General features: G+C 39.7%; 1 long non-coding RNA gene across 1 annotated transcript in view; it reads left to right on the top strand.

Moving 5' to 3' along the window:
* Positions 1-19068, top strand: part of LOC117126555 — a 57061-nt gene that overhangs the window by 28638 nt on the left and 9355 nt on the right. The window contains exon 2 of the long non-coding RNA XR_004449170.1: positions 1-19068. This exon is cut by the window's left edge and continues 12847 nt beyond it; it is cut by the window's right edge and continues 9355 nt beyond it. This is a non-coding gene — a long non-coding RNA (uncharacterized LOC117126555).

Here is a 19068-nt window from a genome sequence, read left to right on the forward strand (position 1 = left end):
TAAACCAATCTAATTTGAGTGGAAGAAACATTAATTGGTTTTATAATTAAAACCTTATGAAAAGCACATCTTTGAGACTATGAATTTTTCAGTTTCCTTTTTTCTTTGATTTTTTTTTTGTATCCAACAATCATGAGTTATAATCTATAAAAAATAATAGAGCAATAGAACATGGATAGTGGTTAAACCAAAAGCCGTAGACTCTTGATTTGATTAAACAAGAAGTTGGAGACTCCTCATTTTTCTTCTCGATAGAAGCTTAAACTAGTAGTTGTCAAAAAAAAAAACTAGTCATTCTTCTTTGTGTTTACTATTTTTTGTAAAAGTTGCTGAAAATTATATATTTCTCTTCTTATTTATAATCACTAATTAAAAATAGTTTCCTAAATATAATCAAACTAGAATATTGACCTTTTAAATTTACATTGAATACTAAATCAAACACCAACATCTATTTTTTACTTTCCAAAAAAAAATGTATATATATATATATATATATATATATATATATATATATATATTTGTCATCTTTCCAAAATATATTAATTGATATAAATGTTAATTTCTTTCTGAGTTATTGCATTTTTGTTGGTTATGTAAACACAATCAAATTGTAATTTATATTTATTGGTTAATAAATACGAAAATTAAATTTAAATATAGCTGTCTGATTTTTAATAAATATATGATTTTAAATTTATAACTATTACTAAAATAAAAAAAATTATGGACCCTCTAAAATTTCGGACCCTGTTCGACCGCTCCACTTACACGTGCTAAAAGACAGCCCTGTACTTAGGGATCGAATCCGCAAGGAGCTAGGGCACACAAAAGATCTTAAACAGTTTATGATTAAGCTAAGTGAATTAAGTAAATTGTAAATAGCAGTGGTGAACAAGGCAGTTATACAGTTGATTGGATTGAGGTTTGTAAACAATTATGAGAAAATGTTAGACTTAGGGTTTCTATTCATGTAATCATGATTAAAATAGTATAGAAGCTAGAGTAGTTTATTGGATATTCTAGAACTCAAACAAAGTAATATTCAATCAACTTCCGTTTGTTTAGAATATCTGTTGTCTAGATCTCAGATCTCAACTGTCGTTTCTTGATCTGGAGAAAGTGTCGATCGATATTAACAATTGATAATCTATCGGTACACCTTTCAGATCGTCGATCGATACACCTATAGGGTTGTCGATCGATGATCCTTCCCGCAAGCACCGAGTGGGTTTGACTTATGTTCACTAGGTTTAACTAAATCAGCTGTCGCTTGTTTCTAGTAATCCTAGCACAATGTGAATTAATTCAGGTAACAGACCATGCTTCCGCTTGCGCCTAATATTCCTAATATCATGGTTCTAGTTAGCTATTTTAGAACATAAGCAATAGGAGCAATTCAATTGATGGATATCACAAACAACTCATCAATATATATTTGGGGCTAATCCTTCATAATCCTATTTGAACCCTAAACCTAACAATGTGAATTACTCAGACATAGCAAAACAATTCATAACAATCATAATAAAAGAATGCATAAATAGATTAAGGTTAGAAATATTGGAGTTCCAATACAAATCTGTAAAGGAGTCTTGCATCTTCTCTCCAAATATACTAAAAATCTTTGTTGGGTAAAACTAGAGAATAGAAAGCGTGTGTTGCCTAGAACAATGGCAAAACACATAAATATTAGGTTAAAAGTCAGCCAGGGGTATTTTGTAATTATGTCTTGACTTGGGTTTTAAGCCGGCTAGGCTTTGCGCGCTTCACTGTCGATCGACAGCACAGAGTGTGCATCGATCGATGGTGAACTCTAAATCTCGACCTCGAACTCGTTCGATGCTCAGCTTCAAGCTTCCTCTAATTTTATCTCCAAAATGTACCCAATTCCCCACTTTTTGTCCAAATCACCCATGAACCTATAAAAGTGCTAAAAGAACTCCAAAACAACATAGATAGTTCCTAAAACACAAATATCCATGGCTGAAAGTGGGTAAAATCCATGATATATCACACCCAGAGTTTCCTTTTTGCTAAGAGGTTTTGAAAACAACAGTGATTCACACAATTAAAGAACTCATATCACCACCTCTACAATGTTGCAAGCCACATCAAATTAATTCTAACTTCAGAGGTATCCTATATACCATATCTTAGCTTAGCAACCAAATCCATCTAACCAGCAACTTACGTAATAGCGTCTGACTCGCCCCTTTACTGTTCTCATTTAATACATATATAAAAGGTGTAGGCTTTACCTTGGGAGTATCGATCAAAAGACACATGGACTCTTACTCAAACAAGTTTATGAACACACAGGTAGTCTTATCTTATCCATTTCTTTCTTCTTTCTCTCTTTTTCTGAATCTCAATTCCAATGAACAATGATGCTGATACAGTCCATCTTTATTCACCTTCTTTTTTACTCTCTTTTTCTCTTTTTAATTTATTTTGACAAAGTGTAGGCGAACGGTGGGGTCATCGGTAATGTACCAACACCTCGCTTCCAGCGATGTCTGATCATTCCTTTCAACAAGAATAGTGGGGTCATAACTAATGTACCTACCCCTCTGCATCTCAGGAAATCATCTCAATCATTTCTTTATATAGATGCCGAAGAGACTGAGAGAAGAGAATAAGAAACACATAGACTTTTACTGAAGTGATCCTTGGTAAGATGATGACGTCCTTGAATGCTCTCCAACGATTGTGATGATGAAATAAGCAGTGGATTGAGATGATACTTCTAAGAGTTGTGGAATGGCTTCTAAACTATCTGAGTTTCCTTGTAGATGTTGAAACGAGATCAGAACATGGACAAGACAAACAATGATCATACAAGATTCAGAGAGATATTTTTATTAGAAAAGAGTTTGATTTTTATTGAGAGTTTTGACCAGAATATAAAGAAAAGAAGTCTGTACATGCACAGCTTTTTGGAAACACACTAGATAATTAAAACAAATAAAGACTAAAGAAGACTGTACATGCACAGCTTCTTGGAAACACACAAAACAATTAAAACAAATAAAAACTAAAGTTCAAATTTAAAAGATAAGCTCCCCTCTTATTTCTGGACGAAAATTAGACTAGAAATGGGATAGAAATGGGGATGGTTTCATCAAGAGGCTTTTGTATAAGTGCTGTGTCTAAGCCTCATTAAAAAAAATTGTTTGGAAAACCCAGTGGGACAAAACAAAACCAAGGAAAAGAGTGCAAGTCACAACATTACCTCTCTTTGTTGAATGTTTTAGACTACTTGAATGACAACCAATGAGGTTGGATAAGCACACTCTAGACTGCCATGGATAGTCTGTAGACGTTGATGAAGAGCTTGATGGAACCTCGCCTGCTTGGACCTAGTCATCGGACCAAGTGGAACGTTTAAATCGTCAGAATGGCATCCACGGGGTTGCATCCACTCAATTGCATCCACATAATCGTATCCACAGGATTGCTTCGATTCAGTCGCATCCACGAAGTTGTATTCACAGGGTTGCATCCATTCTGTAGCATCCACCGAGTCGCATTCTTTGACTTTCTTAAGTTCTGGTACAAGCTGTTCTATCTCCTTAGTTTCATCAGTTCCTTTGCTTTCCAAGATCTTATCATCCTCTCTCACTTGAGAAGGATTTGACCTCAAATCCGTTTCACCTGCATGATAAAGAACTAAATCAGTAACATTGAAACTTGAATTTACATTATACTTACCTTGGAGGCCTCGTTGATAGGCATGGTTGCTGATCCGTTTGGTTATCCATTCTCCTGATGAATTCCTCATTTCTAGTTTATACACATCATCATATAACATGTTAGCACATGAACAATCCTGATAGAGTAATAGTAATAGTCCAAATCTGTTTTTGATCAGTTTTGGCTTGTTTGTTGCATCTGGAGGTGCTTCTTTGATGAGGATGAAGCAAATGAAGTCTTGGTGCTTATCCTGGTCCAAATCAGGTGGTTTGAACCACTTCTCCTCCTCTTGCTTGCAGCTTCTTCTTTTATGCTTCAAGGCTTTCATGAAACTTACACTTTGTTCTTTTGACAAAAACACGTGCATTATATCTGTGTATTCAATGATAAAAGAATTCTTGAGATGTTCTAAACTCAAACCGTTCAGAATAAACCAAGTGTAGGTTTACCTGAGTTGTAGAATCAGTAATTTGCAACCCTGAATTGGTTTCAGCCTCACATTGATTCCTTGTGGATATAGGAAGGACTAAGAATGTGGGATATGTTGTTTCATAGCTTGATTCCTTCTTTTCAAAAAGTGTAAACCTCAAAACAGTCTGACCTGTGACAACAGCAAGCAAATAAGGTTTCATGCGTTTCTTTGAGTCTAGATAATTACCTGGAGTTGGTTGTTTTGGAGTTTGCTGTAGACTAAGTTTATCTTGTGGTTTCTCCTTGATTTGAGAAGAAAACATGATTTCTTCTCCTGGTCCATTAATCACTTCACCATTTCCTCTAGTGAATTCTCCATCTCCACTCCTGGTTTGATAATCTCTGCAATGGTGCTGAATTTGTTGCAAATCTTGTGGCTTCCATATCTTGATTTGGTCGAGAGGACTATCTTCCAACTCCTTATGGCCCATGCTGAATCTCTTACGAGCAGAGTGTTCAACAAGGCTGATAAGTATGCTGACATATGCTCCAGGTCTCCATCATCCAACCCAATCACATATAATCGTCTCTTCGAATTGATCCAAACCGACATGTTTTGCCAAACTGGTAATAACTTGATGATCATGTGGCCCTTTACTGCGTTGTCTGGTTTGTTGGATCCATGACTGAGTTGGCAACATTCTCCAATTAGTTTTATAGTGAAATCTTGCTGAGCTGAGACATGGAAAAACTTTTCACTAGAGGGCGATAAATCAACAAAATCAAATGTAGTTGCAGCTGATTCCTTCTCAATCATTTTGATCTTGTTGCTCTAAGCCCAATTTGTGTCTTGAAAGCTCCATTGCTCTAGTCTTGTTCCAAACAATAGGACTGAACAGAAAAGTACCAAAGAATGTCTTTTGGAAACCATATGGATCAAAGACAAATAGATGCTCCAATCCAATATTTGTTTGTGGTTCTTTTGGTTCCACCTTTTCTATCATATCACGTCTGGCAAGAACCATGTCATCCATCAGTGGTTGATCATCTTTCTGTCTTTGGTGATTGTTGGAATCTCGGTTCTATTTTCTTGAATTTGTGCTGCGGATTTCGGTTCTGTAATTTTGAGTTCTGATACAACAATGACTTGTTCTTGGTTCTGTTCTTCTAAGGAAGGACGTGTTTCTTTGGTTTTTCTTAGTTGTTCCTCCACATCATTAAACGCTTGCAAAAGTGCTTTCCTTATACTCTTCTCACTGAAAGAGGTTTACGTTTTGCTTGATGAAACAATTTCAGTGGGTGGACATGATCTCAGGCGGTATTGTTGTTTCTGATCCCAGATTGAAGGGTATAGCTTTGTCTCAGACTGTTTGTTTGGTTCAGTACTCCACTTGTATCGTTCATACCTTCTCGTCTGTTGAGTTTCATTCATAATAACAAAGCTGTTCTGCCTCAAACAAGTTTTTTTCTTTTCTTATTCTTCTCTGCCTTTGATTCATGGCTTGATGTAACTCCTGGCGAAACGAATCAATTCTGGAGTCCATCATTTTCTCCATTTTGACAGTCATAGCTTCAAGTAACAGTTGATCCATTCCATTGTTTCGATTGCTTTCTTCTCCCATGATTCCTGTTGATTTTCCAAACACAAAACCAGTAAAAGACATAACAGAAACATAATATAACAGAAAGTTACGGAATTGAATCTGGAATAATCAGATTTCCAATTTTCAATAAGAACCCTAATTTTTTTCTTTGCAATTTTGTGAATCAAGTTCAGTTATTTAGAAATTTCAACACTTTTTCTAGGTAGATCTGATCTTAATAAACACGAATCTCACAAGATCTAAACTTTAGAACAGATCAGATAACATAATACGAACAGTCTAAAAGTTGCAGAACTGGAAAAACACAACCTGATGATGGAGATCTAATCTGATACCACTTGAAGTGATACTGGGTAAGATGATCGCAAACCTGAATGCTCTCCAACGATTGTGATAATCAAATAAGCAGTGGACTGAGATTATACTTCTAAGAGTTGCGGAAGGACTCCTAGACTATCTGAGTTTGCTTGTAGATGTTGAAATGAGCTCAGAACATGAACAAGACAAACAATGATAAAACAAGATTCGGAGAGAACTTTTATTAGAAAAGAGTTTGATTTTAATTGAGATTTTTGACCAGAATATAAAGAAAAGAAGTTTGTACATGCACAACTTCTTGGAAACACATAAGATAATTAAAACTAATAAAGACTAAAGAAGACTGTACATTAACAACTTCTTGGAAACACATAAAACAATTAAAGCAAAAAAAAAGACTAAAGTTCAAATTTAAAAGATAAGCTCCCCTCCTTATTTCTGGACGAAAATTAGACTAGAAATGGGCTAGAAATGGGCATGGTTTCATCAAGAGGGTTTTGTATAAGTGTTGTGTCCAAGCCTCATTAAAAACATTGTTTGGAAAACCCAGTGGGATTAAACCCAACCAAGGAAAAGAGTGCAAGTCACAACACCTCTCTTTGTTGAATGTCTTAGACGACTTGAAAGACAACCAATGATGTTGGATAAGCACACTCTAGACTGCCATGGATAGTGTGTAGACGTTGATGAAGAGCTTGATGGAACCTCGCCTGCTTGGACCTAGTCATCGGACCAAGTGGAACGTTTAAATCGTCAGAATGGCATCCACGGGGTTGCATCCACTCAATTGCATCCTGATATCACTCAAATTACCCTAAGGAGTGAATTATTCTCTCAAATAAGAGATTCGTATGTAGTACTTAGGGATCGAATCCACATAGACTCTAGGATTTCACAATAGATTATGGTCTTGAAATAAATCTAGATTAAATGGTTTTAAAGCAGTAAATGGAGTGGTGAGCAAGTATATTGCTCGATTGATTTGTTTTGAGGTTGTTAACAGTTGGGAGAAGTAGCTAGATTCAAGTATATTCTCAGGTATGATAAGTAAAACTTAATTTGGGTTTTTAGGGGTTTATTGATGTTAATCATTCTTGAATTCAAACTTTAGATATAATCAATCTGATTATCTAATCTGGATCAACTTTTGTATGTTAATCATGAGAAAGTGTCGATCGATAATTCGTTGTGAATATCGATCGATACACCTTTCAAAATATCGATCGACAGGGCTATCACAGCGTCGATCAATACCTCTTCCAGAAAGCTTTACGGATGGGTTTGACCTAAATTCTCTAACTCACTAGACCAACTCTCGTCCGTATCTAGTCAGTTAGATCATATTAGTTATTTTCAGATATTGAGTCAAGCAATGGCTTGATCCCAATTAATCCTAAGATCTAAGTTTAAAGGGCGATCAATCCTAAACTTAGCTTTAAGGATAACTAGATGAAAGAATTATATTTCTAAACACCCTAACAATTATTGTTGTCAGTAATACATTCATCAACGTATTGAGAAACCAAAATCTAACAATAAGGACTACTCGGACATATTCATGGAACACATGGTTATGATGGTATGAATAATACTTATTAAAAATGAGTAAATAGAGTAAGCAACAAATGAATAAAAGCAAAGGAGTTAAAGATCTTCTCTGTTTTGCAGTGTTGATCTATCTCTCCAATTCTAAGCTCTCCCCTTTCAATGGTGGCTTCTTGCTTCCTCAAGCTATGTCTAAAAAAAGTCTCTAGGCAAGCCTGTCTCTAAAATAATGCAAAACCCTAATAAATAGCCTAACGGGTGGCCAAGGACTTAAAATGTAATTATTGAAACTTTTGTGAAACTTTAATTCTTCTAATTTGTCATTAATTCTCGGGTGGCTTCGATGTCGATCGATATGAAGAGCTCATCAACGATCAAAATTCCTTGGTCACTATCGGTCGATATTCTGACAAATAGTCGACCATCCAGCAAAGCTCAGAAAGTCTCCAAATACATCATTTTCTTCCAGATATTACCTGAACTTGTAATTACACTAAATCGACTCTATATAGTAATAATATATCTTAAAACACTCATAACTCAGGGTTAAAAATGGGTAAAATCCATGGTCTATCACATCCACTGGATTGCTTCGATTCAGTCGCATCCACATAGTTGTATTCACGGGGTTGCACCAATTCTGTAGCATCCAATGAGTCGCATTCTTTGACTTTCTTAAGTTCTGGTACAAGCTGTTCTATCTCCTTAGTTTCAACAGTTCCTTTGCTTTCCAAGATCACATCATCCTCTCCCACTTGAGAAGGATTTGACCTCAAATCCGTTTCATCTGCATGATAAAGAACTAGATCAGTAACATTGAAGCTTGAACTTACATTATACTTACCTTGGAGGCCTCGTTGAAAGGCATGGTTGCTGATCCGTTTGGTTATCCTTTCTCCTGATGAATTCCTCATTTCTGGTTTATACACATCATCATACAACATGTTAGCACATGAACAATCCTCATAGAGTAATGGAAATAGTCCAAATCTGTTTTTGATCAGTTTTGGCTTGTTTGTTGCATCTAGAGGTGCTTCTTTGATGAGGATGAAGCAAGTGACGTCTTGGTTCTTATCCTGGTCAAAATCAGGTGGCTTGAACAGCTTCTACTCCTCTTGGTTGCAGCTTCTTCTTTTATGCTTCAAGGCTTTCATGAAACTTATACTTTGTTCTTTTGACAAAAACAAGTGCATTATATATGTGTATTCAATGATAAAAGAATTCTTGAAAACATGATTACTTACCTTAAAATTCTCACCTGATCGCCATTTATAGGATTGATATGTTCTAACCTCAAACCGTTCAGAATAAAGCAAGTGTAGGTTTACCTGAGTTGTAGAATCAGTAATTTGCAACCCTGAATTGGTTCAGCCTCAAACTGATTCGTTGTGGACGTAGGAAAGACTAAGAATGTGGGACAAGTTTTTTCATAGCTTGGTTCCTTCTTTTCAAAAAGTGTAAACCTCAAAACAGTCTGACCTGTGACAACAGCAAGCAAATCAGGTTTCATGCGTTTCTTTGAGTCTAGATAATTACCTTGAGTTGGTTGTTTTGGAATTTTCTTTAGACTAAGTTTATCTCGTGGTCTCTCCTTGATTTGAGAAGAAAACACGATTTCTTCTCCTGCTCCAGTAATCACTTCTCCATTCCTCTAGTGAATTCTCCATCTCCACTCCTGGTTTGATAATCTCTGCAATGGTGCTGAAATTGTTGCAAATCTGGTGGCTTCCATAGCTTGATTTGGTCGAGAGGACTATCTTCCAACTCCTTATGAGCTGATTCTCTTATGAGCAGAGTGTTCACCAAGGCTGATAAGTATGCTGACATATGCTCCAGGTCTCCATTATCCAACCCAATCACATATAATCGTCTCTTGGAATTGATCCAAACCGACATGTTTTGCCAAACTGGTAATAACTTGATGATCACGTGGCCCTTTACTACGTTTTCTGTTTTTTTGGATCAATGACTGAGTTGGCAACATTCTCCAATTGGTTTTATAGTGAAACTCTTGCTGAGGTGAGACGTGGAAAACGTTTCATCAGAGGGCGAGAAATCAACAAAATCAAATGTAGTTGCAGCTGATTCCTTCTCAATCATTTTTATCTTGTTTCTGTGACTCCCCAACTCTCCCCCAGGCTCTAATACAACATACTCCAAGCCCAATTCGTGTCTTGAAACCTCCATTGCTCTAGTCTTATGCCAAACAAAAGGACTGAACAGAAAAGTACCAAAGAATGTCTTTTGGAAACCATATGGATCAAAGACAAAAAGATGCTCCAATCCACTATCTGTTTGTGGTTCCTTTGGTTCCTACTTTTCTATCATGTCTGGCAAGAACCAGGTCATCCATCACTGGTTGATCATCTTTCTGGCTGGTTACTGTTGTATCTCGGTTTGATCTTCTTGAATTTGTGCTGCGGATTTCGGTTCTGTAATTTTGAGTTCCGAGACAACAATGACTTGTTCTTGGTTTTGTTCTTCTAAGAAAGGACGTGTTTCTTTGGTCTTTCTTAGTTGTTCCTCCACATCATTAAATGCTTTCAAAAGTGCTTTCTTTATACTCTTCTCACTGAAACAATTTGATGTTTTGCTTGATGAGACAATTTCAGTGGGTGGACATGATCTCAGGCGGCATTGTTGTTTCTGATCCAAGATTGAAGGGTATAGCTTTGTCTCAGACTGCTTGTTTTGTTCAGTACTCCACTTGTCTCGTTAATACCTTCTCGGCTGTCGAGTTTCATTAATAATAACAAAGTTTTTCTTTTCTTTTTCTTCTCTGCCTTTGATTCATGGCTTGATGTAACTCCTGGCAAAATGAATCAATTTTGGAGTCCACAATTTTCTCCATTTTGAGAGTCCTAGCTTCAAGTAACGGTTGATCCATTCCATTGTTCGGATTGCTCTCTTCTCCCATGGTTCCTGTTGATTTTCCAAACACAAAACGAGTAAAAGACATCACAGAAACAAAATATAACATAAAGTAACAGAATTGAATCTGGAATAGTCGGATTTCCAATTTTCAATAAGAACCCTAATTTTTTTCTCTGCAATTTTGTGAATCAAGTTCAGTTATTTAGAAATTTCAACACTTGTTCAAGGTAGATCTGATCTTAATAAACACGAATCTCACAAGATCTAAACTTTAGAACAGATCAGATAACATAATACGAAAAATCTAAAAGTTGCAGAACTGGGAAAACACAACCTGATGATGGAGATCTGCTCTGATACCACTTGAAATGATCAACGGTAAGATGATCACGTCCCTGAATGCTCTCCGACGATTGTGATGATGAAATAAGCAGTGGATTGAGATGATACTTCTAAGAGTTGCGGAATGACTCCTAGACTATCTGAGTTTGCTTGTAGATGTTGAAACGAGATCAGAACATGAACAAGACAAACAATGATCAAACAAGATTCAGAGATAATTTTTATTAGAAAAGAGTTTGATTTTTATTGAGATTTTTGACCAGATATAAAGAAAAGAAGTCTGTACATGCACACTTTCTTGGAAACACACAAGATAATTAAAACTAATAAAGACTAAAGAAGACGGTACATGCACAACTTCTTGGAAACACACAAAACAATTAAAGCAAATAAAGACTAAAGCTCAAATTTAAAAGATAAGCTCCCCTCCTTATTTCTGGACGAAAATTAGACTAGAAATGGGCTAGAAATTGGTATGGTTTCATCAAGAGGGTTTTGTATAAGTGTTGTGTCCAAGCCTCATTAAATACATTGTTTGAAAAACCTAGTGGGACAAAACCAAACCAAGGAAAAGAGTGCAAGTCACAACACCTTTCTTTGTTGAATGTCTTAGACAACCAATGAGGTTGAATAAGAACACTCTAGAGCTTGATGGAACCTCGCCTGCTTGGACCTAGTGATCGGACCAAGTGGAACATTTAAATCGTCAGAATGGCATCCACGGGGTTGCATCCACTCAATTGCATCCACATAATCGTATCCACCAGATTGCTTCGATTATGTCGCATCCACAAAGTTGTATTCACGGGATTTCATCCATTCTGTAGCATCCACCGAGTCGCATTCTTTGACTTTCTTAAGTTCTGGTACAAGCTGTTCTATCTCCTTAGTTTCATCAGTTCCTTTGCTTGCCAAAATCACATCCTCTCCCACTTGAGAAGGATTTGACCTCAAATCCGTTTCATCTGCATGATAAAGAACTAGATCAGTAACATTGAAGCTTGAACTTACATTATACTTACCTTGGAGGCCTCGTTGATAGGCATTGTTGCTGATCCGTTTGGTTATCCTTTCTCCTGATGAATTCCTCATTTATGGTTTATACACATTATCATATAACATGTTAGCACATGAACAATCCTCATAGAGTAATAGAAATAGTCCAAATCTGTTTTTGATCAGTTTTTGGATTGTTTGTTGCATTGCTTCTTTGATGACGATGAAGAAAGTGACGTCTTGGTGCTTATCCTGGTCCAAATCAGGTGGTTTGAACCGCTTCTCCTCCTCTTGCTTGCATCTTCTTCTTTTATGCTTCAAGGCTTTCATGAAACTTATACTTTGTTCTTTTGACAAAAACAAGTGCATTATATCTGTGTATTCAATGATAAAAGAATTCTTGAAAAACTTGATTACTTACCTTAGCATTCTCACCTGGTCGCCATGTCTGAAACAGTTCAGAATAAAGCAAGTGTAGGTTTACCAGAGTTGTAGAATCAGTAATTTGCAACCCTGAATTGGTTTCATCCTCAAACTGATTCCTTGTGGATGTAGGAAGGACTAAGAATGTGGGACAAGTTGTTTCATAGCTTGACTCCTTCTTTTCAAAAAGTGTAAACGTCAAAACAGTCTGACCTGTGACAACAGCAAGCAAATCAGGTTTCATGCGTTTCTTTGAGTCTAGATAATTACCTTGAGTTGGTTGTTTTGGAGTTTGCTGTAGACTAAGTTTATCTCGTGGTCTCTCCTTGATTTGAGAAGAAAACATGATTTCTTATCCTGGTCCATTAATCACTTCACCATTTCCTCTAGTGAATTCTCCATCCCCACTCCTGGTTTGATAATCTCTACAATTGTGCTGAATTTGTTGCAAATCTGGTGGCTTCCATAGCTTTATTTGGTCGAATGGACTATCTTCCGACTCCATAGGGCCCAAGCCGATTCTCTTACGAGCAGAGTGTTCAACAAGGATGATAAGTATGCTGACATATTTTCCAGGTCTCCATCGTCCAACCCAATCACATATAATCGTCTCTTGGAAGTGATCCAAACCGACATGTTTTGCCAAACATGTAATAACTTGATGATCAGGTGGCCCTTTACTACGTTGTCTGGTTTGTTGGATCCATGACTGAGTTGGAAACATTCTCCAATTGGTTTTATAGTGAAACTCTTGCTGAGCTGAGACGTAGAAAAACTTTTCATCAGAGGGCGAGAAATCAACAAAATCAAATGTAGTTGCAGCTGATTCCTTCTCAATCATTTTTATCTTGTTCCTGTGACTCCCCAACTCTCCCCCAGGCTCAAATACAACATAATCCAAGCCCAGTTCGTGTCTTGAAAGCTCCATTGCTCTAGTCTTGTTCCAAACAAAAGGACTGAACAGAAAAGTACCAAAGAATGTCTTTTAGAAACCATATGGATCAAATATAAAAAGATGCTCCAGTCCACTATCTGTTTGTGGTTCCTTTGGTTCCTCCTTTTCTATCATGTTTGGCAAGAACCAGGTCATCTATCACTGGTTGTTCATCTTTTCGTCTGGTTATTGTTGTATCTCGGTTTGATCTTCTTGAATTTGTGCTGCGGAATTCGGTTCTTTAATTTTGAGTTCTGAGACAACAATGACTTGTTATTGGTTCTGTTCTTCTAAGAAAGGACTTGTTTCTTTGGTCTTTCTTAGTTGTTCATCCACATCATTAAACGCTTGCAAAAGTGCTTTATGTTAGGGGATTTTTGTGTAGGCCCTTCATGAGTACTACGGAACGATGGACAAGCCGATAAATCGAATATACTTGAGGACGTTTGTAGGTATTTTTTGGGGATATGAAGTTAATAATAAAGAGAAAGGCTTGAAGAGACGTTTTATTAGATAGAACAGCAAGAATAAACGGGGTTACAAGGTATTGAAGAAGAACCCTAATTCTAGCCATCTAATTCTAGTCTCTAAGCCTTGGAGAAGTCGATCCCCTGCTTTAGGGTTTTAGTAGCTCTTATATAGTCGTCTAGGAGTCGGTTTCATTTGGTTTAACTCTTCTATATTCGGAAAATGGAAGGTTCTCCTTGTCGGAAGTTTTCCATTTCTTGGTAGGAAGCTCGGTTCCAGGGACCGAGCTCGGGATTCCTTCTAGCGGGGACCTAGAGCGTTCCCTTATCGGGTACCCGAGGGTCTGGGTCCTCCCTGGAGGCTGGAGGAAATGATACCGGAGAATTTTTCCCCAACAGTTTGCCCCTTATTTCTCGATTTCGTCATCGAAGTCGGGGAATAACCTGTGCACTCAAGTGAACCGGGGTTGCTCATTCTCAGCAGGCTCCCCCTAGGCAGGACCCCGTCCCATTGGTATTGCTAGCCTGGGTTCCACTCAAGCCGGAACTCATTCTGAACCCAGGTGAGGATCGGTTCCTTCGTGTTTGACCGAAGTCTAGTAGTAGTTTCTTCAATCTTCTGGAGATGATGAGGCTGGAGCTTTGAAATTTAAACCACGTGCGGGCTGTAATGAGTTCTTGCCAGGGGGACTCTGGGGCCTCTGAGACTAGGATCCGTTGATTTGAGGAAAAAGGTGTAAACATTGCTTCCCCTAGCGCATTTCTTTTTTCCAGACCGGCCGTTTCTTTCATAAAGGATTCTTCTGAAGATTTGGAAATATCCAATTTCCTTTTCTCTGGCTTCAAAAAGGAAAGAATCAGGCATATATTTAGGGTGCCCGATGCGTAGAGTTTCATTCATCCCTTATTCAAGAAGATGAACTCTGATCTTCCTGCTTCACTCGTGGGTGGCCGCGTAAGGCCTTGCCGCCTGTTTGCTGATCCTTTCTCCTCCCTTGTTGCTTCTTTCGGAGAAGTTTCTGAAAATGATAGCGAGGTGATCCCAATGGCGCCTTTGAAGCAACATGATTCCCTCATTCTCGACGATGGCCTGCGTTCTGAAATTCAGGAGGGAGGTCTGAAGGTGATACAGAGAAAATACGGGATCAATTCTTCGGTGCAGATGAGGAGTTCTTTGGAGTTTGAGCGCGCTCCTGATGGGGGGCTGGGCGAGATAGCTATTTTTGAGGTGTATCTGATAGCAGGTTTCCGGGGGATCGTCCTTTCGCTCGTGGATGAAGTATCATCGTTTTTGGGGTAGTGTCCTTCTCAGCTCACTCCTTTATCCTGGAAGACTTTAATGTCGATCCAAGTACTCGGGGAGCTTTATGGCCTTGATTCTGGGGTACACGAAGTTCTATACTCCTACTACTTTGCCCCATTGACAGTCATGCCTGGGTTCTGTTGGGGAAAAATATTCCATGAAGAGATTACTCCAGCTTCCGGGTCCCTGCCTCTGGGTCCCGGGTCCCTGTCCCCGAGTCTGGGACCTTCCTCCATCTTCCAGGCCAAGTGATTTCTCATGCCTTAAGATAAATGGAAATCTTCCATTTATCAGGTAACCAGCTTGGGCAAGAAGGATTCTTCTTAAATCTAAGAGAAAGAGGAAGTATTCCAATACATACGACCTCCCTTAAGAAAATGGAAATATTCTACTATCTAAAGATATAATGAATATTTCCAAATCCTAAGAAAGGAGGCACGACCTCTTCTATAAATATAGGTTTCTAAACCTAAAGAGGGGGGGGGGGGGTCGAAGACGTCTATAATCAGAGCTCACCAATTCTATAGCCGCCAATGCAAGATTCTACATAGAAGACCTTCTTCTCGGACAAGCCGAGGAGAGGCTGATCCCGGTGGTTACTATCGACCAGGGGAAGATATATGCTCCCTGCAGCACGTCTACAACTCTACATAGTGGCCCATGCCTTGATCTCCAGCACACCGACAGGGACACCCCTTGCTCATCAAAGCATATCGAAGCTCCATGCTCCCTGTAGCATATCGACTACCCCACCATCTGTTCTGGCCATGTGCCCCATAGAACAGATGACTCCTACCAACTACAGAGCTACGTGCTCCTTAGGCCACATGCCCATTAGGCTACGTGCCCACTTAGGCTCCGCGCCTCCACCAATACATGAACTACAAACAGCTTGATCCCTCATTGAAGGGTACGTAGGCAATCCCCCCTGAAGGATGCAGCTATACATGAACTACGAATGGCTTGATCCCTCACTGAAGGGTACGTAGGCAATCCCCCCTGAAGGATGAAGCTATAAATCCCAAACATCTTCCTCGGTTCCTCAAGGACCAACCTTGGCAACCGGAAACCTCAACTACATATCAGGAGGCACCCAGGGACCGACCCTAGAGTCGGGACCATCAATTGCAGAACCAGAAGACCCTACGATCTTCACTACAGACAGGCGGTTCCTATCCAACAACCGACCTTTCTTATTTCTACTAAGGCACTGATGACATATACCAGCCCATACCCGTATGGCACTACCCTCAGAGCAGGATCTCCTGGCTTATCCACGACCGAAGCAGGAGAAAGTACCACGATGACCAGTCTCCTTCTTCCTATCATTCCGTAGTCTGAGCACGAATCACTTGTACACAAAAATCCCCTAACAGTTTGTCTCTAGAAGGAGGGGCAGTCATATACTACGTGATGATGGTGATAGGCGGAAGAGACATTACATCCATTCGTTCAGAATATTTCAACCCCAGCCATCTAGGGGCAAGAAACGACATATTCTCACCAGATCTAAACCTCACACAGCTAGAAAGACCTCTTCAAGGGAGGATAACAAAACGCTAAACAGAAGTAACCAGATCCAACACAGGGATTACCAACTGGTTCCTACTGGTTCCTGTTGGTTCTGGGTCCAATCCTCAGATCAAACTTTATGCAGTCCCTAGTTCCTGCTGGTTCCGGGTCCTATCCTCAGATCAAACTTTCTGCAGTTCCTAGTTCCTGTTGGAACCGAAATTCACACTGTTGATTTCCATTTAAATTAGGAAAGTTAGGAAAACCCTAATTTCCCAGAGGTCCCGGATATCTGTTAAACCACACGCAAGCAATCAGAACACGCAAGTAAAGACAAAAAGAAATAAGAAATCGTAAAAGTGAGCAAAAGGAGTTTTATTTCGAATTCGCGTATGAGCGTTACAAAAAGGTAGAAGCCTCAGCTATGAGAGCTGTCGGCGAGATTCCTAGTTCTAAGAACCTAAGACTGCAAAACCTAGTTGAGTCGCAGCTCGAAATAACAAAAACAGAAAGTTGCCTAATTGCTCTAATTGCTAAGTTTGCTCTCCAAAATTCTCTCCCCCATGCCTCTGACCTAGGACTCCTTATATACTTGCTCCTAGGTCGGTTTACGCTTTTCCCCTTCTGCCCTTAAGCCGCCATAGCATAAAAATGGAGATATTCCATTTTTCCGATCTTCGTAATTATCTTCAAAATTTCGTATTTATCTGCGAAAACTTGACATTTATCTTTCCTTGCGAACCAAGCGTAAACCGACCCACGGTTTACGGGCTGCTGGTTAAGAAATCGCAAGGTGGGCTTTGAGTCATGTCTTAGGTCCCTTTGGGCCGTCTTTCGACTTGAAGTGTTTATTACGACTTCTTTCAATAAAAACGAACTTTCCGCGGTTTTTATCGTAAAGTTTGATTGATGACTTCGAATGGCGGAAAACATGAAATGGGTTCGCTACGGTCTTCGGGAGATTGCATCGAAGAGTAGACGAAAATGCACGTTTCGTGTCGTATCGACGTTTCGGAAGAGCTCGGTCGCTACGTAGCGACCGAACGGAACGCACGCTCGGTCGCTACCGAACGGGACGTGCGCTCGGTCGCTACGTAGCGACCGAGCTTGGCTCGGGCTTGGTCGCTATGTAATGACCGAGCTTGGCTCGAGCTCGGTCGCTGCATTGTTGGGGTCAAAATCGGTCACGACAGAATCGATGTCCGAAAGTCCTCAGAAAAACCAAATCTCGGTCAAAACTTCAAAAGCCGAGAAAACGAATATCTTACCCCAGGTGCTTGTGTGGTTGGAGATGTATGACCTTTGATTCGGATGACTTGTAAGACTTTCTTCTTCTGCTTTATGAAGATGAGACGTTGCCCCCATGGTGGGGATAGGCCGGAGTTAGCCGAAAGTTTGATGGAGAAGCCGGGAACATCGGCATAAAGGGTGATGCTTCTGATCATACCCCAGGTGCTTGTGTGGCTTCTGTAGCTATACTCGGCCTCAGCTCAGGCAGGGCTATCTGGTTCCACTAATCGTGTGGAGGAGTGTATGGGTCAGTATCCAGGAATTCTGAGAGGGAGAATCTTGGCGAGGCTAAGGATCAGGAGGACGAAGAGGTTGAATAAGACTCGGAGGCCGAAACTGAGGATCCTCATGCTTGATTCTACTGGCCTTGCTTGTGCCTCTTGAGATTGTAAAGGCTGTAATTGACTTTCAGGAGGGTCTCCGTGCCGGTTTCCTTGCTGCGTTTATCATACTTGATGCTCCTTTGGTGTTGATATTGTAGTTGTAGCTTCTTGCCTCGTCTCTGGATCGTACCTTGACTTTTGGCAGAGGGGACATTCAGCATGTTCGTCTTGGTGCCGGGAGATAACCTAGTTGATTCTTGGTACCGGAGTAGATCTCCTGGACATGTTGTTTGCGCGAGCAGTAGTTTCCATGCCAAATAAAGAAGGTGGAAACATTGGTTGAACTCAGCCATTGATCCTTGGCCGCTGTCAACTATGTAGTACTGCAATCTGCCCCTCGGAGGTAAGCCACCATCAATGCTGGGATGACCTTGCGTCGTGCTTTCATGGAACCCAGAGGATCCTAGGCATGCTCTCCCAAAATCTGGAGGTTTAGAGATACATCTTTCTGAAACCCATAGGTTCGAGGATGTGATCGGAGGTTGTATAGACTTTCATCCAGGAACCCGGAGGCTGGATGGACTTTAGTCAAGGAACCCGTTGCTTGCATGGACCTTAGTCCAGGAACCCTTAGGTTATAAGGATTTTTGTCTGGGAACCTGATGGTTGTGTGGACCTTCAGGGGGACCTTCCCGTATATCTTTTCGACTTGAAGTCGTCTTCGTCGGGTAGACTCTCGTTGACTGCTAGGTAGGCTTTTTGGAGCAGTGTCTACCTTTGCGTCGTCTAGCTATCCTTTGGGAAGTCTTAAAGACGGAACAAGATGCGTTAGACTCGTGAACCTGGAGTATAGGGATGCTTCACATTCCACCTTCAGTAGATAGGTTACTCGTGATTTTTTTCCGTAGAGATAGCAGGTCTCTCTTAGGGACCCGAAGATTTAATGGAAGGATCCTGGGATCGAACGGAACTGTGGTACTGCTTCAGAATCCGGAGATGTTGTTGGGACCCAAAGGTCGTTTCTGGAGCC

Source organism: Brassica rapa, chromosome A07, assembly GCF_000309985.2.
Source record: "Brassica rapa cultivar Chiifu-401-42 chromosome A07, CAAS_Brap_v3.01, whole genome shotgun sequence".
Classification (NCBI taxonomy): domain Eukaryota; kingdom Viridiplantae; phylum Streptophyta; class Magnoliopsida; order Brassicales; family Brassicaceae; genus Brassica; species Brassica rapa.